The sequence below is a fragment of the Giraffa tippelskirchi genome, chromosome 3 (genome assembly GCF_054371585.1).
Source record: "Giraffa tippelskirchi isolate mGirTip1 chromosome 3, T2T-mGirTip1v1.2.pri, whole genome shotgun sequence".
Lineage (NCBI taxonomy): Eukaryota > Metazoa > Chordata > Mammalia > Artiodactyla > Giraffidae > Giraffa > Giraffa tippelskirchi.
The window spans coordinates 47093986-47114984 of NC_137277.1; the positions used below are offsets into that span (position 1 = coordinate 47093986).

The following is a 20999-nucleotide window of genomic DNA, read 5'->3' on the forward strand; positions in this document are numbered from 1 at the left end:
TTATTTTCAAGTTGTCTAAGAAATAAAACTCAACTTTAATACAGAAAAATATATCACTCTTTTCTCTTAGAGTCAATATTTTTGTATCTTATGTTTAAGAAATCTTTCCCTCCTCCAAAGTTCAAAAGATATTTCTATTAAGGTTTTCTATTAAAATTTTCAAGGACGTATTTTTAACATGTAATCATCTGGAGTGGATTTCTGTATATGGTATAATGTAAGGATCTGATTTAATTTTTTCTTATTTATCGACTGCCAATTTTTCAGGCCTAAATCTTGAGCTGAGGTGACACATGAACCTCACATCACATACCATTGCATCAGACCTACATGGTTCTGTTTCTAGGCTTTCTCTTCATAGCTTATCACTGCATTGACCATAATAAGTCATGGTATTTGGTAAAGTAAGTCCCCCCTCTCTTTTTTTTGTGTGTGTGTATTTCATCCAGAAGCGTCTGGCTATGCTCACCCTTTTACTCTTGTTTGTCAAGTTTGGAGCCATTTCATCAAATTCCAGGAAGATCTCTGGTGGGTACCAGGCTGTGCTCTTTATACGTGCTCAATGAACCCTCACCATTACCTGATGAAAGTTGGTGTTGTTTTCCCCACACTACAGCTGAGATGCACAGAGACGGACGGCTGGCCCACAGCTACAAAGCAGCAGCTTCTGCAGCTCCCAGCACCCAGCTCACCCATGCAACGTGGTGGATACACTGATAAGCCTGAGACCACAAACCCTGGGTCTGAAAAGTCACAAGCAGTGCATGCTATCACTTTGCTGAGGATTCCTGGTCACAGCAGAAACTGTGCAGTTTCTAAGTCCAAGTTGACCACGTAAGTCAATTCATTCTCACCAAATTAAAAAAAAAAAAAAAAACACCCAAATCAAGCAGGACCCTGACACCTGGAGATGGTGCATATTTAAAGAAGAAAGCACTCTGGCAATGAGTCTCCATAATAGAGGAGAGGTGTGCGTGTGTGTGTGTGTGTGTGTGTGTGTGTGTGTGTGTGTGTGTTGGTATTCATATCCCAGCAAATGACTAATATCTTGATTGTCACATTCATTCTATATTTTAGTTCTTGAAGGAGGTAATCTTATTATATCAAGAAGGCTAAATGACTTTTCAAGTCATCCAACTTTTCTATGCTCTTGGTCTGTGGGAGTAATATTTAAGAGTAATATTCATTTGCAAGGTTATTTTGAGCAGTGGCCCTCCATACTAGATCAGCAGCCTCAGCATCACTAGGGAACTTGGAAATGCAAATTCTTTGGCCTCACTCCAGTCTTACTGAGTCTTTTTCTTAACCCATTATTTTTTATTTATTTATTTATGTTTTGATGTGCTGTGTCTTTGTTACTGCACACGGACTTTCTCAAGGTAGAGTGAGCGAGGGCTACCGTCTAGTTGCTTGTGTGAGCCTCTCATTGCAGTGACTTCTCTTACTGCAGAGCATGGACTCTAGAGCATGGGCTCAATAGTTGTGGCACACAGGCTTAGTTGTCTTGTGGCATGTGGGATAGTCCCAGACCAGGGATCTAATCTGTGTCCCCTGCATTGAAAGGCAGACTGTTAACCATTGGACCACCAGGCAAGTCCCTTACTGAGTCTTATCACAGGAGGTGAGGCCCAGTAATGTCTGTATCAACAAGAAACCCCCTCCAGGTGATTCTGGTGCCCCTGAAGTTTGAGAATCACTGGTGTAGGGGCATCTACTGCAGCACCCAACTTGGTCAATTCTCAGTGGACACTAGCAAGTTTGTTCAAAGGTCACAGAACTAGTTCATGGAAAGCCCTGGCATTTGTTGGTCTCTGGCCCTCCTGGATAACTTTTTCCACCAACTGAGTTTTATCTCCAAGGATTAAGAGCTTCCCAGCTGGGAAGATTAGCTGCAAAGTCAGATATTGGCATTAAATAGATTACCTGGAAATAATCAATCTGGGGCTTAGAAGAATAACAGAGTGAAACTTAGGCCTGTGAAGCACCATGGACACTCTTAAATGACACGTTGAGGCTGGGAGGATCACCAGTTCCAACATACATGTGACATTCTGAAAGATACATATGTTGTATATACAGCCCCTCATAGATGGATAAAGGTCCATTATCTGCAAGTAGGTTAAATCTCTACTGTAGGTATCAGGCTGGCTTACCTTAGGTTTATCTTTTATATTACAGAAAGCTTTGGGAACCAAAATCTTTATCATAGCAACTTTAAAGTAAACAAAAATAAAAAAACCAAGTCAATAATAGTCATATCTTCCTCAAAGTACTGTTCATATCTCACTTTCTTTAGTTCTTTATAGACAAATCTTCATCCCATTCCATTCACAGTGACTCCCAATTTTGTGTTCTTTTTCTTTTTTTCACTGACTTTATCATAACTATTTTCTGCGATGCTCCCTAGTCCTCATAATTGCCATTATGATGGCTAGAAAATATTCCCTGAAACTGACATATGATTTGATTAAAGGTATTTATCTGGCTATCAGTGTTTCCTAAATAATAATGGTGTGACTACTTTTCTGTAAGTCACATTTTCTTTTTGTTGATGTTTTTCTTTAGAGTAACTGCCTAGAAGTGGAGTTACAGGAAAAGAGTCTGAATACATCTGACTACTGGAGCAATAGAAAAGATGTTTCTAAAAAGAAGTAGCAATTTCTCTGTTAGTGGTAATGTATAAAGACACTTGTTTTATAAAAGGTAGTCCTCAGAACTGGATATCATTATTCCACTTCCCTCCTGCCTTATTTTTTTGGCAATTTATTGATAATGTAAGTTTACCCTATTATTGTTGCCATTTTCCTTAACTTGTAAATCCTACATCCCTTCTTCTTTCCAAAGGCACCTTGCCAAACTGGTTTTCAAAGAGAATTCATTTCGATTGGTGCATCTGTGTGGGCTTCCCTGTAGGCTCAGTGATAAAAGAATCCATCTGCAATGCAGGAGATGCAGGTTGGATTCCCGGGTCAGGAAGATCCCCTGGAGAAGGAAATAGCAACTCACTCTAGTATTCTTGCCTGGGAAATCTCATGGACAGAGGGCTACAGTGGCTATAGTCCATAGTGGGCTACAGTCCATAGAGTCACAAAGAGTTGGACACGACTGAGCACACACACATGGGGTGTCTGCGTATGTGTGTGCATGCTGTGTAGATATGGTTTTGTGTGTCTGGATACATATATGTGTCTGAGTATCTGACCATCTCTGTGCATCTTCTTCCATGTTTATGATTCAGAGAACACGTGTGTTGTGGAGTGTATATGTCTTGGGGTCTGCTGTAAACGTTGAGTTTCTGAGCACATATTCCTTGGAATACACTCAAGTGTATAAATTATAGTGTAGGATCATGGATGTGATGTAAGGATCGAAATCAAACATAGACCACTCATGACTTAACACAAAATTTTCATCTGTGCCTTCTTGCACAGCTTTGCTAACATAGGGAACAAATTAACGAATTCCAAATAGCAATAAAATGTACAGGAGAGTTGGGACCATTTGGAAAAAGAGTAGACAGATCCTACAAGGCTCTAATTTTCATACAGAAAACAGATAAAGCTTCAGTGGGCTGGGGCTTTGAAAAATGTTTATCAAATGAGCAATACTGTGCAGACCACATACCACCACCACTACCAAGCTTCTGTTCTCTGACTCTAAAATGGTGATCAGAATAAAGGATGCTTGTGAAAGTTAAATAAGATGATGCTCACAGAAAGTGCTCACAAGACACGGTCCCCTGTAGGAAAAGGAGTGAAGGGGATCCAGGTCCCAGATCCAGGGACCCAGTCTCTTCCCAGACCCTGAAATAGACAGTGAAAGCTCCGAACTGTAAGTTTGCCAAAGGTCTTTCTAAAATTCTGCCTTGACCAGAGCTAAAAAATCTCACACTGAATCTCACATTGCTGAACACATGCAGTTTGGAGGTAGACCAAACTTTTCAAACCATGGGGCTTATAATGAAAAGATAGTCAAAGTTCTCATGTGATAGAGGAAGCTAGAACTCACTGGGACAAATCTGCAGATTTCAGACTTCTAAAAAATCAATAGTACTTCCCCACCACCACCCCCCAACCCCAGCAACACACGTACACACACATGCACACACACACACACACACACACACACACACACATACCTTCATCCAAACTATTTTCACAGGGAACCCCAAACTATGAAACAGATGGGGGCAGAGGTAGAACATGGGTGGGTTGCCCACTCCCCATCTCTGACTCTGACAAGGGGCTCCTGGAACATGTCCACATACCCTGGAGCCCCCCGGGTGAAAACCATGCATCTAGATGACCATGCATCTAGTCTGGCCAGCACTGCCACACTCAAAGGCACAGTTTCCAAGTAGTCACAAACCAGCTAAAGTTTATTGAGAGGTTCCCTTACTCCAGGTTCTGTGCTTAACTCCTGACACATCTTATTTCATTTTGTCCTCATGTGTTCTCCATGGGGAAGACCCTAATAGTATTGTTGGAATCCCCACTCTACAGATGAGGAATACAAGATTCGATGAAAGGATGTGCTTGTGTGCTTAGAGGCTCAGTCATATCCGACTCTTCATGGCCCCATGGACTGTAGCCCATCAGGCTCCCCTGTCCATAAGATTTTCCATGGAGTGGGGTGCCATTTCCTACTCCAGGGGATTTTCCTGAACCAGGGCTTGAACCTGCGTCTCCTGCATCTCCTGTATTGGCAGGCGGATATTTACCACTGAACCACCTAGGAAGCATCCATAAAAGGATATTTGAAGGACTTTAAAGAAGCATGCTCAGTTTCATTCAGCTTGAATATCATGGAGCCAAGAAGCAAACCTGGGTAGTTTGGTTCTAGAATCTGTGTTCTGAACCCACCCGGTAAGCCTCCCATTTGAGGGTTAAGTGGTATTGTTTGGATTTAAAGTTTCTGAATCCCCACCAGTAGACCTTGCATTGTTCACCTTTTTGGGGTTTGGGTTTTTTTTTGTTTTGTTTCACTTTGCTTTTAAGAAGAGGTGTGTGAGTGGCCCCCAATCCTCCTCAGTCTCATATCTAAAACCGTCCGTGATCAGGACAAAAGAACAGAGCCCAGAGCTACTGTCTAACCTGAGGACAAGCCATTGACTTTGACAGCAACCATGGCTGCTGGAAAGATCATTCCTGCAGGTGTTAGTTTGATGACGGGACAAGGTGGGGATGGAAACAGGGAGTAGCCTCTGATAGCTCTCGGTGCTTTAAAACCCACATTATTTAACACTTACAACACCCCAGTGAAGCAGATGGGATTTAGCCCCATTTCATGATGGCAAAACTGAGGCTCAGAAAATTTGCTGGAAGTCCCCCAGATCAAAAGCAGCAGAGCCCAGATTTGAACCCTGCGCTCTCTCACCCTCCATCACACTACACTAGGCCTGGGGGAGTCTGGGTCCCTGCCCTTCTCCAGAGCCTTCCTCAAGGCTCTAAGTCCCTTCTCTCCTGCTTTCATCCCAGACCTTGTCACCAGCCCTGCTGATGTTTGCTGCCATGTCTGTCTCCTGCGATACCCAGAAGGCCCTGATGGCAGAGTGTGAGTTTGTGCAGGGCCCCCAGTGAAGGCCTACTAGGGAATGAAGAGCCCAGTCCAGGAAACCCAGACCATGGAGGAGCTGAGAACACTGCCCACCCTGCCCCAAACCACTGAGAACCCCAGGCATTGAGAACCCTGCTGGCCCCTGAAGATTCACACCTCCTCCCTCCCACACGTGGTGGCCCTCCTGGTCTTTGGGAAACCCCAGGGCAATTTCTGGCCTCTAAGTGGGTGTCCAGGCGTCAAATTTTCCCTCCAAGTTGAGTGAGCAAGGAGGCATTTAAATTCTCCCAGGCAGAAGGATCCCAATCTGTCTTTCCCTCCGCTTCGGAACCAAATATCACACAGGACAGTGCGTTTGTTTTTAAAAATATTCATTTATTGGCTTATTTATTTGGCTGCACTGGGCCTTAGTTACAGTAGGACAGTGTGTTTAAGAATCTGGGTTCGGGAGTCAGCCAGACATGGCTTTGTGTAGTGGCTCCACCTGGTTATGTGATTTGGGGTAAATTCCTTAACCTCCCTGAACCTCTAAGAGGAAACAGTCACTAACTGAGGGTGACCACAGAGTGACGTTTTGAGAGTCAAGTAAGATGATGTAAGGAAAATGCTTAGCACAGAGCCTGGCTCAGGGCAAGTGCCCAGGAGGACTGGGGTCTTGAAATTGAGCCCCGCCTTCTCTCAGAGGCCTCTGGTGAAGGAGGAGTCAGTGGTCAGAGAGGAGCCGGGAGCAAGTCACCATGGTAGGGGATGGGGACAGAAGAGAAGCCCAATGCTGAGTCAGTGGGCCCTGGGGAGGGGACAGTGACTCAGACAATGTTCCCATCAGAGAACCTGCCCCGATATTAACCACAGGAAGCAGATAGGAGTTTAGGCAGAAGGGCCTTTCCATGGTGGAAACTCACAGGCAGCATGCTAGGGAGGTTCAAAGAGGACGCCAGGGTGGCCAAGGAGGCGAGGAGATTACAATTCAGGCTGGAAAATAGAGAGAGAGAGACCCGGGGCACAGGGTTTCCCACTGCCCCTGGGAGCGAGGTCCAGGAAGATGGAAAGAGCAAGCTGCCTGGCGCTGGGGAGAAACCGGCTCCAACGTCAGTAGGACATCCTCTTCCCTTTCACTGAAGATCCTTCTTTCATGATCTGAGGCTAATAAGCCCTCAGTGAAGCCTAGAAAGAGAAGAAAGGAACTCGAGTTCGCTGAGCCCCTACCCTGAGCCCAGGGCCAGAACTTTGCCTGGAGAATTCTATCAACAGAGGAGCCTGCTGAGCTACAGTCCATGGGGTCACAAGAGTTGGACATGACTGAGCGACTAATGTCAGTGTTGGTGTCAGCACCATGCTTAAGGACTGGGGCTGTCAGTCCTGGGTTCGAGTTCACACATCTGCCAACTGCTAGTTATGTTAATTTGGACCATTCACCCATCTCTCTGAGCCGCAGTTTCCCTGGCTGTAAACCACAGAGAGTAGTGGTACCCACTACATAGGGGGTCATGAGGAATGAAGACGCTTCAACTGAGCCTAGTGCAGGGTCGGTGCTCCATGTATGTCAACGAAGGAGCTGTGTTCTTCTCCAGAAAAGCCACTCCTCAGGAGAGTGGAAGAAAGCCTGGCTGCCCCCCACTTGATGTCAGCTGCAGAGGAGAGAGCCCCAGGCTTGGGGGCTAAAGACCTGAGTTTGGAGCCAGGCTGTACGTCTTACCCACGGTGTGACCTTGGGCAAGTCACTAGACGTCTCCCAACATCAGCACCTTCATTGTAGAATGAGGATGGTGATGCTGCCGACGGCGCAGGGTAATGGTGCCCATCGTGCAGATGACAGCACAGCCCCTAGCGTGGTTCAGAGAGGGCCAGAGGCCAGGAGGCAGGGCCTGGAATTTCCCTGTGGTGGACTAGACTGATGAGCTGTGGGCCTTAAGGAGGAGAAGGGAAGGGGCATGGAAGAAAGTGTAGATGCCCAGGAAGATACAAACCCTCCTGCCAAACCGAAGTGGGCATTTCCCCAGCCACAGAGAGAGATTCTGATAGGCACAGAGCAAAGATGAGTGGGAGCCTTACAGGATCGGGGTCTTTATCCTATTCTGTCACCTTCTGCTTAAGGCAGCCTGCAGAGATCTTCTCACTGCATAAACCGGAGGGAAGTTGCTCACCCACTCTGTCGCTTCTCTTTCTGGTCTCCCCACTAGGAGAAAGGGACGGCCACAAAGCTCTTAAGTGGGAGGGATGATAATAAGAAGGAATGAACTACTGGAAAGGAAAGAGAGAAGACCTCAGCAAAGAACCGCCACCCCAGGGGGGGAATTCAATGGTATCTCCCTGCCTTTGGCCCTGGCTGGGAGGTGGGGGCCGGAGGAGGACTTCACAGGAAGGCGAAGCGGGGGAGGACCAAGCCGCAGAGACTGAAATTAGCAACAAGGTGGAGCAGGGAAACCCTGTGTGGGTGCAGCTCTGAGGGAAGCAGGGCTGTGGCAGGGGAAGATGGGTGTGGACCGCGGCTCCTGGGCCCCTGCTCTCTGCCACTTTCCACGGGAACAGAGCAGAACCACTATGGACTGGGGTGGGGGGATGGGGCATGAAGGATCTGGGATAACGTTCCAGCTGTGTGGCTGTAGGCAAGACACATTTCCTGAGCCTTTCTTTTTCTTTTTTTTGGAACTTTTTTTTTTTTTTTGTATTGGGGTATAGTAGATTAACAATGTTGTAGTAGTTTCTGGTGAACAATGAAGGAACTCAGCCATACATACACACATGTGTCTATTCTCCCCCAAACACCCTCTCCCATCTAGGCTGCCACATAACGTTGAGCAGAGTTCCATGTACTGAGCCGTTATTTTCTCGTCTCTGAAATAGGATGATAAAACCTATCTCACTGAGTAGCTGGAAGGAGAAAATACAGCTGTAAAAATAGTACCTGCTGGGACAGGCCAGGGTGCATGTTATTTCACTCATCTTTACAACAACCCTGCCACGTGACTGCTTTCACCCCCATTTACAGAGAAGGGAACAGCGCAGAGAGGTTATGGGACTTGGCCACACCACGCAGCTGTTAAGAGCCAGCTAGATATCAGACCCTAGGTGTGTAGGGCTCTACTGATACTTCAGAGCCATACAGTAACTGAGAAATGGTAATTCATTCTCCCTTCTGAAGTCCCTCCCCTGGACCCCACCCCATCCCCAGTGGTGGCTGGTCTCACTCACCAGCCTTGGTCAGGGACCCGGGATTCCTGGTGTAGACCCCTGCCCCAGGGGCTGTCAGCGGAGGAGCCAGGTGTGTGATCTCCTAACCCTGGATGCTACTTGCTCCTGGCTTGTGCATCTGGCTGGTTCCACACATGCCCACGCCAGTGACAGATAGGCAGGTAATCTAACAGAAGGAAGTAGGTGACCCAGAATGAACTTCATATCTATGATCTAGCAGCCAGGTCATCTCAAGCGCAGCTTCTTCTGTCTGCTGGTGTGTTGAAGCATGAGATCACGGTATGAGTTCAATTCAGTTCAGCTCAGTCGCTCAGTCGTGTCCGACTCTTTGCGACCCCATGAATCGCAGCACGCCAGGCCTCTCTGTCCATCACCAACTCCCGGAGTCTGCCCAAACCTATGTCCATCGAGTCAGCGATGCCATCCAACCATCTCATCCTCTGTTGTCCCCTTCTCCTTCTGCCTCAATCTTTCCCAGCTTCAGGGTCTTTTCCAATGAGTCAACTCATCGCGTGAGGTGGCCAAAGTATTGGAGTTTCAGCTTCAACATCAATCCTTCCAATGAACACCCAGGATTGATCTCCTTTAGGATGGATTGATTGGATCTCCTTGTAGTCCAAGGGACTCTCAAGAGTCTTCTCCAACATCACAGTTCAAAAGCATCAATTCTTCGGCGCTCAGCTTTCTTTACTGTCCAACTCTCACATCCATACATGACCACTGGAAAAACCATAGCCTTGACTAGACTGAATTTTGTTGGCAAAGTAATGTCTCTGCTTTTAAATATGCTATCTAGGTTGGCCATAACCTTCCTTCCAAGGAGTAAGCGCCTTTTAATTTCATGGCTGCAATCACCATCAGCAGTGATTCTGGAGCCCCAAAAAATAAAGTCTGACACTGTTTGCACTGTTTCCCCAACTATTTCCCATGAAGTGATGGGACCAGATGCCATGATCTTAGTTTTCTGAATGTTGAGCTTTAAGCCAACTTTTTCACTCTCCTCTTTCACTTTCATCAAGAGGCTCTTTAGTTCTTCTTCACTTTCTGCCATAAGAGTGGTGTCATCTGCATATCTGAGGTTATTGATATTTCTCCCAGCAATCTTGATTCCAGCTTGTGTTTCTTCTAGCCCAGCGTTTCTCATGATGTACTCTGCATATAAGTTAAATAAGCAGGGTGACAATATACAGCCTTGACGTACTCCTTTTCCTATTTGGAACCAGTCTGTTGTTCCATGTCCAGTTCTAACTGTTGCTTCCTGACCTGCATACAGGTTTCTCAAGAGACAGGTCAGATGGTCTGGTATTCCTATCTCTTTCAGAATTGTCCACAGTTTATTGTGATCCACACAGTCAAAGGCTTTGGCATAGTCCATAAAGCAGAAATAGATGTTTTTCTGGAACTCTCTTGTTTTTTCGATGATCCGGTGGATGTAGGCAATTTGATCTCTGGTTCCTCTGCCTTTTCTAAAACCAGGTTGCACATCTGGAAGTTCACGGTTCACATATTGCTGAGGCCTGGCTTGGAGAATTTTGAGCATTACTTTACTAGCACGTGAGATGAGTGCAATTGTGTGGTAGTTTGAGCATTATTTGGCATTGCCTTTCTTTGGGATTGGAATGAAAACTGACCTTTTCCAGTCCTGGGGCCACTGCTGAGTTCTCCAAATTTGCTGGCATATCGAGTGCAGCACTTTCAGAGCATCATCTTTCAGGATTTGAAATAGCTCAACTGGAATTCCATCACCTCCACTAGCTTTGTTCATAGTGATGCTTTCTAAGGCCCACTTGACTTCACATTCCAGGATGTCTGGCTCTAGGTGAGTGATCACACCATCGTGATTATCTGGGTAGTGAAGATCTTTTTTGTACAGTTCTTCTGTGTATTCTTGCCACCTCTTCTTAATAGCTTCTGCTTCTGTTAGGTCCATACCATTTCTGTCCTTTATCGAGCCTATCTTTGCATGAAATGTTCCTTTGGTATCTCTAATTTTCTTGGAGAGATCTCTAGTCTTTCCCAATCTGTTGTTTTCCTCTATTTCTTTGCATTGATCACTGAGGAAGGCTTTCTTATCTCTCCTTGCTATTCTTTGGAACTCTGCATTCAGATGGGAATATCTTTCCCTTTCTCCATTGCTTTTCACTTCTCTTCTCTTCCCAGCTATCTGTAAGGCCTCCTCAGACAGCCATTTTGCTTTTTTGCATTTCTTTTCCATGGGGATTATCTTGATCCCTGTCTCCTGTACAATGTCACGAACCTCTGTCCATAGTTCATCAGGCACTGTGTCTATCAGATCTAGTCCCTTAAATCTATTTCTCACTTACACTGTATACTCATAATGGATTTGATCTAGGTCATACCTGAATGGACTAGTGGTTTTCCCTACTTTCTTCAATTTAAGTCTGAATTTGGCAATAAGCAGTTCATGATCTGAGCCACAGTCTGTTCCCGGTCTTGTTTTTGTTGACTGTATAGAGCTTCTCCATCTTTGGCTGCAAAGAATATAATCAATCTGATTTTGGTGTTGACCATCTGGTGATGTCCACGTGTAGAGTCTTCTCTTGTGTTGTTGGAAGAGGGTGTTTGCTATTACCAGTGTGTTCTCTTGGCAGAACTCTACTAGCCTTTTCCCTGCTTCATTCTGTACTCCAAGGCCAAATTTGCCTGTTATGCCAGGTGTTTCTTGACTTCCTACTTTTGCATTCCAGTCCCCTATAATGAAAAGGACATCTTTTTTGGATGTTAGTTCTAGAAGGTCTTGTATGTTCTAGTTCTAGAAGTCTTATAGTTGTAGAAGGTCACGGTATGAGAGGGAACTCCAAAAGGCCCAGTTGAGGTGCAAACCAAAGGTGCATCAGGAAGGTTCCTTCTAGGAATTACTCGTGACCCTAACCCTCCCCTTCCCTGGTGGTTCAGACTGTAAAGAATCCTCCTGCAATGCGGGAGACCTGGGCTCGATCCCTGGGTTGGGAAGACCCCCTGGAGGAGGGCATGGCAACCCACTCCAGTATTCTTGCCTGGAGGATCCCCATGGACAGAGGAGCCTGGCGGGCTACAGTCAGTCCTTGGGGTTGCAAAGAGTTGGACACGACTGAGACACTAGGTACAGCACAACCCTCCCCTGGAGAAAGCAAGCAGCCCTGGTCTTTGCCTCTGGGTCCTTTTTCTCCCCCAACAAGATGCAAGGATGCTTTGCGATATAGGAAGAAAGGGAATGGACTTTCCCTGTCATGTGCCAGAGGCTGCAATAAAAGCTTGACATGAGCCTCTTCATCAAGGCAGCAACCTGGAGAGCAGGCATTGAGGTTCCCCCAGGAGAAAGTTTCTTGTGCTAATGTGTAAAGAATTTCATCAAAGGCCACCAGCCAGCACGGGGACAGAGTGGCCTGGCTAACTTCAATGCCATGCACTCTTTCTTTTCTACAAGAAAAAAAAAATTTTTTTTTTAATTATGGTGCTAGTGGTAACGAATCCACCTGCCAAGGCAGGAGACGCAAGAGACGCAGGTTTGATCCCTGGGTTGGGAAGATCCCCTGGAGGACGGCGTGGAAACTTGCTCCAGTATTCTTGCCTGGAGAATCCCAGGAACAGAGGAGCCAGGTGGGCTACAGTCCATAGGGTTTCAAAGTGTCAGACATGACTGAAGTGACTTAGTACGCACACGCACGCATAGTTGACTTACAATGCTGTGTTAGTTTCAGGTGTACAACAAAATGATTCAGTTATATACATATATTCTTTTTCAGATTCTTTTAATAATATAAGTATTGTAAGATGTTGAATATAGTTCCTTGTGCTATACAGTAGTTCCTTGTTTATTTTACATTTAGTAGTATATATTCATTGGAAGGACTGATGTTGAAGCTGAAACTCCAATACTTTGGCTACCTGATGCGAAGAGCTGACTCATAGGAAAAGACCCTGATGCTGGGAAAGATTGAGGGCAGGAGGAGAAGGGGACAACAGAGGATGAGATGGTTGGATGGCATCACTGACTCAACGGACATGAGTTTGGGTAAACTCCGGAAGTTGGTGATGGACAGGGAGGCCTGGCATGCTGCAGTCCATGAAGTTTCAAAGAGTCAGACACGACTGAGTGACTGAATTGATCTGAGTGTGTATCTGTTAATACCAAACTCCTACGTCTCCCCCAAACACTTTCCTTTACACAAGGACCCCATGAACCCATCTGTCGTTGGAGGCAGTGCTGTCAGACCGACCACACGAAAGCCCCACAGAGTGCTTCCTTCATGGTCAGACCTTTGCCTACACTTTAGTTTTCATTCTATCTTGAGCCAGGACATGTCTGTACCCACGAGTCATCTATTTGACAGGGTGTATGAGCGCTCATCATACCCAAGGCGCTGTTTTAGAAGCTAGATAAGGGCATGACAGGAAGAAGCCCGAGTGTCTGACCTCAGAGAACTTCGAGGAGAAGAGAGATGAAAGGTGAAATCTGACCGTGGTTTAAGGGTGGGACCACTGAAGTGCCGTGGGGAGTTCAAAGGAGAGAGCTGGGAAGAGCGGGAGATCCAGTCAAACATCTGGGCCAGAGCTCTGAGCATCACGGTTGGAAGGGAGCTTTAGAAATTTTCTGATTCAAACTTCTCATTTTCTGGATAAGGAAACTGAGACCCGGGGAAAGGGAATTCTTTGCATAAATCCACATAACGTATTGGCAACAGGAGAGCCAGCTGAGGACCCAGGTGTCCTGACTCCTTTGGCCCGCCCACAGCACTCCCATGCCTCCATTTACACCCTGACCAAGGCTGACAGGTGATCTAGCAAATGGAGCTCAGGTAGCCCAGGACAAATCCATTGTCACAATCGTAAAAACTCAACATACTCAGCCATGCCAGCCTTCGCATCAGGTAAGTTTCAGTTCAGCTGCACAAAGAAACCCAAAACGTCCCCAGCTTTTGCACACTGGTTGTTTTCTGTTTTTAAATTGGCGTATATTTGATTTACAATCTTGTGTTCGTTTCTGCTGTACAACAAAGTGAGTCAGCTATATGTTTACATGCGTCTCCTCCCACTTAGACCTCCCCCCTACCTCCATCCCACCCCTCTAGGTGGGGTCGTCACAGAGCACTAAGCTGAGCTCCCTGTGCTACAAAGCAGCTTCCCATTAACTATCTATTTTACACGTGCTGGGAAAGATTGAAGGCAAAAAGAGAAGGGGGTGGCCGAGGATGAGATGGTTAGATAGCATCACTGACTCGATGGACATGAATTTGAGCAAACAGCGGGAGCTAGTGGGGGACAGAGAAGCCTGGTTTGCTGCAATTCATGGGGTTGCAAAGAGTTGGACACGACTTAGCCACTGAACAACAGCAAATCTCCCAACTCATCCCACCCTTCCCTTCCTCCCATGTCTATAAACCCAGCTAAAAGTTCTGTTACAATAGAAAAAGAGAAAAATAGATAGTTGCTTTTGGTTTTCACTCCTAAGTTCATTTTCTGGGCCCTGCACCTTCAGCCTCTCCTTCCCCAGGTCCTAAACACCCTGGATAAAGCCCTCCCTTGGTGCCCTGTCTTATCAATAGCTTGAAGTGTAATCACCCTGCACCCCAGCCCCACTCCCGCACCTTCCCCAGCTCAGCAACTGTTACCTGCTTCTCTGGAGAGCCAGTGACGGTGGAGGGGAGCAGCACGTGGAGGTGGGCAGGGCCACACTGGGTGGACGAGGAGATCCAGTGTCTGAGTTCTAATTCTGACTTTGTGTGCGTGCTGCTTGCTAAGTCACTTCAGTCATGTCCAGCTCTTTGCAAACCCACGGACTGTAGCCCACCAGGATCCTCCGTTGGTGGAATTCTCCAGGCAAGAATACTGGAGTGGGTTGCCATTCCCTTCTCCATGGGATCTTCCTGACCCAGGGATCCAACCCCTATCTCTTGGATCTCTCGAATTGGCAAGCAGGTTCTTTACCACTAGTGCCACCTGGGAAGCCCCAATTCTGACTTTGCTCATCACTTGTTCTATGATCTGCTTCTAATTACACCCTCTCTCTGGACTAAGAGAGAGAGTGTATTGCAGATCCAGAAAAGGACAAAATGAAAATTAAAGGGAAAACATCCTCCATTTACTCTACAGAGAGCCTGGTACACAGACTGAAAGATATGTGTATCACCTTTTGAACACTCAGGAAAGCATTGGTAATGGAAATAATCCATTAATTGGGAAGCTGGTTAGGCACATCTACCTCTATTCAATGAAATGTTCTGGGACTTATGAGAAGAATGAGGCGGCTTTACTGTGCACTTATATGAAGCAATATCCAAAATACAGTAAGTGCTAAGAGTTAGAGACAGAAGAGTATGCATAGCAGGAAACTGTGGAATCATAGGCGCTCAGATTTATGTAGTCACTTGTCTGTATAAAATCCCTCTGTAAGGATCCATGAGAAACTGTCTCTAAGGAGAGGAACTGATGACCTGAGGAGACAAAGAAAGACTTGGTTTTTACCCTAAGAGCTTCTTACATTTTATACCAGGAAGGGCCTACAGTAACAGATAAGAAAGAAAAAGGAGACATTTTGTGATAAGTATTTTTTTTTGAAAATATAAGACAAAATATTCATGTTTCAAATATTTGCATATTTTAAAAAAGTGACTTCTCTAATATTAATTGTTGTTGGGTTTTAGACTTCTCTCCATTTCCTGTTGCAAATGGCATCCAGACTATTCATGTTGTTTTTAGATCCTTTAGCTTCTGGTCTCCTTTCTACTTTTGAAATTCAGCTCCATTTTAAAAGGAAGTTAATCTGTACGTTGCAATTCCACCTGTAATTTCTTAAAATAGATTATTTGGAAAGACCTCTTCATTGTCTTGATTTCCTCTGATGTCTTTCCATGTCTAGTGAAAAAGGGACATTATTGCAATTAGGTTCTCCTCGACCCAGAGGAAATCTAGAGTGAAATTCAGACGTGGAGAGTTATTTAACCTTTTCCCATCAGAGTGTAGGCAATGGAAGGTTTGTTGAAGGCAGGTTGAAGGGCACACTGTAGGCTTGAGGCTGGGCTATAGGCTCAGGGAGGCTCATTTGTTCGCTGCAGGTCGGTACCCACAGATGATGTGATAAGTATTTAATCTTGGGCTCAGAGAGGTTTTTTTTTTTTTTCTCTAGACCTTAACTGCCCCTTTTAGAAAAGGTGAGAACTCTTGAAAAAGCAACTGAGGCCTTGCGTGGTTCAGCTCTGTCCATGTTCATTGTGAGGGCCTTCCTCAAATCCACCAGAAGCCATGACCCTCCTCCCTCCTGGCCCAGCCCTGGTGAGGAAGAGACCCCAGATGCTGAGGAGGAGAAGAGAACCTGAAGGAGGCCCCGGATCTTGTTAAGCTGGGCTCTTTCTCCCAGAGCCTCGCCCCTCTGTTCCTCTTAAGGAGAGAAAAGGATTTGTCAGGATGCCCATATCTCAAGGGACAGAAACCCCTGAACTGAACTTGCTAAAAATGCCCCACTAGCTTCAGTTCAGTTCACTCAGTCATGTCCGACTTTTTGCAACCCCATGGACTGCAGCACACTAGGCCTCCCTGTCCATCACCAACTCCTAGAGTTTGCTCAAACTCATGTCCATTGAGTTGGGGATGCCATCCAACCATCTCATCCTCTGCTGTCCCCTTCTCCTCCTGCCCCACTAGCTTAATGGCTCCTATAACCCAGGGAGAGAGCTGTATTTGGGGACACTGGACCAGCGGCCTCCCCAGCTGTCAGAGCTCTCCATCCAGCCCATCTAAGTTATTTCGAATGTGGTCTTGATTCTTTCTATCCGCAGGAAAGAAATCATCTTTCCCACCACAGAGATGTAGCCACTAGCAGCTCTGGGTCACAGCCAAAGGCTCAGCTGCCTATCAGAAAAGGGATCACTTTCTCCCACAACCTGTTAGAAAACCCCCGAGGGCATGGAGGCCTGGCAACAGTCATTGGCCCAGCAAGAGTCACACGCCCATATCTGCATCAATCAGCACACCAAGAGAACCATGTCTCTCCATCATTCCTGCTCAAGTATCACCTCTTCTGAGAAGTCTTCCCTGAAGCTCTCATTGCAGGAGTATCTCTCTTTTACAGCACTCATCTGAACTCCACTTATGCGTGCTTGTGTGATTATTTGGTTAGTATCTGTCTCCCCCATTAAAGCAAAAGCTCCACAAGGGTAGGAACAGTATAGTTTTTCTGTTGCTGTATCCATAGCACTTGGCACACAAACAGACACATAGCAAGCAGTAGGTAGTGGAAATACCTCTATTTTTTCCAAAACAGAACGATAAGAAAGTGAACCATACAGCTATCCAGGGAAGAAGCATTCCAGGCAAAAAGGGTAACCAGTGCAAAAGTCCTAAGGCAGAAGCTTGTCCAGGAGAACAAGGAACCAGTGTGCCTGGAACGGGTGAGAAGGAGAAGTTCAGGGTTAAGTCCAGGGAGAAAACAGCAACTAGGTCTCTACAGAGACTGGGAAGCCATTGCAAGGACTTTGACTCTAAGTCAGAGGTTTTGAGCAAAGAATTGACATGATCTGCCGTCTGTGGGGTCGCACAGAGTCGGACACGACTGAAGCGACTTAGCAACAAATTGTGTTTTAACAGGAGTTCCCCTGCTCCTATAGGGGGCAAGGACAGAGCAAGGATACCAGTCAGAAAACATGGCATGAGCCAGGTGAGAGATTATAACACCCTGAGCCAACTTGAGGAGGGGACGATAGATGTTGTCAGCACTGGATATATTCTGAAGTTAGATCAAAAGGATTTGCAGGTGGATTGGTTGCTGGTTGTCAGAGGAACAAAGGACTCAAGGATTTTTAGCTGAACAATTCAAAAAATGGAATTGTCATTAACAGAAATAAGCAAGAGTGTTGTGCTTATAATGTGTCTTGGACATTCTAGAGAAAATATCAAGCCCCATACACAGGTAGATAGACATATTTAGAGTTCATGGGTGGTGATGTTGGGTTATTAGGTTTAATGATATGAAAGTATCAATATTCAACCACTTGGACCTATAAAATGGTGATTTCTTTTTTTAAACTATAGATTTATTATTATTTTTAAACACTTTTTTGCTACTCTTATTTATTTGTTATTATTTGGCTGCATGACATGTGGCATCTTAGTTCCCTGACCAGGTATTGAACCCGCATCCCTTACATTGGAAGCACCAAGTCTTAACCATGGGACCACCAGGGAAGACCTAAAATAGTGATTTCTTATACCTCAACCTAGAGATGGTTGTTAAAACCATTATGTTGGATTCAATCACCAAGCACTGGATGTAGGCAAAGAAGAGACAAGGTCTATTGGCTGAGCCCTGGCATTCTCCACAATTTAAATGTTAACAAGGTTAAAAGAAACCAGGAAAGGACACTAAGGAGGGATGGGAGCAGGGGGTGGGCTGGGGCAGCAATAGAAAAACCAGGAGACTATGGTCCCTGGAAGCTAAGAGGACAAAGTATTTCAGGAAGAAAGGGAGATCTACCGAGTCAATGCTTTTAAAAGTTCAAAGAGCCTGAGACTTGACCACTGGATTTATCACTGGTCCTTGGGGGCTTTGAAAAGTTATTAGAATGGATTCAAGAGAGGATGGAAGAAAGGAATGGAAGACAGTAGAGACAACTATTTACAGAGCTTACCTTTCTCTTAATACCTGAAAGGGTTGCTGTGTTTGAGCATTGGCAAAGGACTGAGAATAGAATTGTAATCATACCATACAGAGCAAAATTCAGATACTTAAGTTCCAGTCTTCCTAACCAACAGCTTGTGAACCCCTTAGCTAGGAAAAGAATTTCTGTGTGTAAATCTCTAGGATCTGCTGAACTTGGCACAAACTGGTCTGATTCTACACTGGTCTGAGTTGGGAAGGTCACTTCCATACATAGCATGTTTAATATTAATTATAGAGATTTATTAGTATCTGAGTATACAATTTTTTTAAAAAAATATTTATTTGATTTTTGGTTGTGTAGGATGTTAGTTCTGGCATGTGGGATCTTTCACTGTGATGCGCTGGTTCCGGAAGGCATGGGCTCAGTAGTTGTGGCTTGTCGGCTGAGTTGCTCTGCGGAATGTGGGATCTTAGTTCTCTGACCAGGAACTGAACTTGAGTTCACTGCATGGCAAGTCGATTTCTTAACCACTGGACCACCAGGGAAGTCCTTGCAACTGTCCAAAGTTCTTATTTTAAGCAGAGTTCTTACTACTTATTTTCTCAAGAGGGTTACTATCTCTGGTAGCCTTGCAAAAGATTTGCAATTACCTGAAAGACTTCTCTGTCCGGCCACTCTGTAGCTCCCTCTGGGAGCTTATTAGTGATGCCAAAACAAGCCAGGCCTTCAGATTTTCAAGTACCATACCTTTTTATCTTTTTTTCACAGCAAAACACTGCCTTTTGAGCCTTTTTTTTTTTTTTTTTTTTTTGAGATCTTTGGGGAAGTTACACCTGCAAAGTAATTAATACATTTTCCTATGGCTTACTCTGGGCTCCAACCCTGCCTCCTCCCAGAGTCTTCAGATAAACCACAATAGCTAGAAGCGCAAGATGGAATTTTTACAACCAGAGGGAAAGACAATTATTTAAATTATCTTATCTTGAAAGAACCAGGAACTCAATTACTCCAGACAGATACAGTTCACAAGAATCTGTTAGATCCCATGATCTACCACCCCGAATGCTGACCATTTGGGTTGATGAAATTCATCCTGTCAACAGCAGAATGTCCAGGCTGAAAAAGAACACATGTCATCAGAATCAGGGCTGTTTGTTTGCTTGGGTTTTTTGAAAGGTCATTGTTTAAAGGGTAGCCCCCTGTGGGAAAGAATTCATGAGAATTCTGTTGAATTTTTTTAAGCCTGTGACATTTAGGCGTTAAATGATATTTGAAAGCTTTCTCTCTCCTTGCTTTGGTCTCTATCTTTGCCTCGTTCTCTCTCTTCTCTCTCTCTCTCATTCTCTCTCTCCCAGATACTTTGTAAGGAAAAAGGTCAGCATTTAAATATTAATAATATATGTTTTTTATTGTACATGATATTAAACTTTTAAAATTATATAATAATCTTGAGATTTTTAAAATTCCCTTTGTAGCCGTCTTTAAAGGGTTTGTGGCATTGTGGTCCAGGCTAAGGGACAGTTCTCATTCACAGCCCCCTTACAGACATCCAGTGATTTGTCTGTCCTGGGATCTGCTAGGGATTGACCTCCAGGCTTGGGTTTTGCTTCACTCCTCAGGTGGGGACTCCCTCCTGGTACTCCCATTCTCAGTGCCATGGGAGCATCAAAGGAGATGAGAAGATGACTTACCCTCGTTGTGGCAATTTTATTCAAAAATAGCAACTGCATGGCAGACAAGTCTCACCCACTGGATTCGCTTCCAAAATGAACCCACTGGGCTGGGAGATTCTGCTGTTGGATGGAAGAAACATGCTTTGGTGACACTCTAGGAGTCTGAGTGGGGTCTCTGCCTTATCTACAGCACCACTAATTCTGACTCAGCTGAGCTGCAGAGCATCTTGTGAAATCTTTTCTGCAAAGCCACTCCAGATGCTCTCCAAGGCCTGATCACATAGCTGGCTGGAGCTCCCCAAAGGTCGTCAGCATGAACAATAACAAAGGCCAACTTACATGGACAACATGAAGACACTCAGGACCAACCACTTCCACCCCACAGCACACATCAATACCATCTCCTTCACAGTCCTGATATCTAGCTGCCAGGAAACTAAACAGGCTACTTGTTAAATAGGATTGCTTAATATTAACCACTTGGAGGCCACGGTGCATCTGCCAAGATGAATAACTTGGCACTGGCCATGGTCATCAACATAATCATCACCATCATCATCTTAAAAATGGTCCTCACCAAGTACTTACTCCAAGATAGAGTCAGAAGACTCCAAGATGGCAGAGTAGAATGCTGTGTGCTCATCTTCTTCTGCAAAAACTCCAAGATTACAACTCGCTGTTGAACAACCATCGACAGGAAAAGTTGCATCCCACCGAGAAAGATATCCCATGTCCAAAGGACATGGCAAAGGAGAAGCCCCAGCAAGATGGTAGGAGGGGAAAATCACTTTTAGAAATAAACCCCATACCCACCAGAGACACTTGGATGGCCCAATCAAACCTCATGTGCACCAGGACCCAGAGACCCCACAGTTCAGTTCAGTTCAGCCCTCAGTCATGTCTGACTCTTTGTGACCCCATGGACTGCAGCACGCCATGCCTCCCTGTCCATCACCAACACCCAGAATTTACCCAAACTCGT

General features: G+C 45.3%; 1 long non-coding RNA gene across 1 annotated transcript in view; it reads left to right on the forward strand.

Annotated features, from left to right (window-relative positions):
* The window catches only part of LOC145540838 (uncharacterized), a 70393-nt gene that overhangs the window by 29565 nt on the left and 19829 nt on the right, over positions 1-20999 (forward strand). Inside the window, exon 5 of the long non-coding RNA XR_014078577.1 lies at positions 617-834. This is a non-coding gene — a long non-coding RNA (uncharacterized LOC145540838). The remainder of the gene's footprint in view (positions 1-616; positions 835-20999) is intronic.